The sequence below is a fragment of the Arachis ipaensis genome, chromosome B08 (assembly GCF_000816755.2).
Source record: "Arachis ipaensis cultivar K30076 chromosome B08, Araip1.1, whole genome shotgun sequence".
Lineage (NCBI taxonomy): Eukaryota > Viridiplantae > Streptophyta > Magnoliopsida > Fabales > Fabaceae > Arachis > Arachis ipaensis.
Genome location: NC_029792.2, coordinates 123,862,203 through 123,862,595, shown reverse-complemented (window position 1 = coordinate 123,862,595; position 393 = coordinate 123,862,203).

Here is a 393-nt window from a genome sequence, read left to right as displayed (position 1 = left end):
TAAGACTGCTATCAAAGAAAGAGACATGTATCTAATTCGGATATTAGATATATGGCTAACTATAGCAATGGAAGTTAAATTTGTGCAAGTTTAATAAATATATTAGCTTTATTAAGTATTCCAATTATATTCTGAAATAAGAAGGGATGGTATGTAAACTCTCTCACTTTTGTAAATTAAAATTCTCTCTATTAATATAATAAAAAGGGGTAAGTACTGTTTTAGTCCCTAACGTTTAGGACCAGAATCGAAATCGTCCCTCTTCTAATTTTGGATATAAAATCATCCTTAATGTTTTTTTTTTGTATTAAAATCGTCCTTTTTATTAAAATTTTTAATTTAATTCCTAAACTACCCCTATTTTAATAAAAAAAATAAAAAAATAAAAAAACG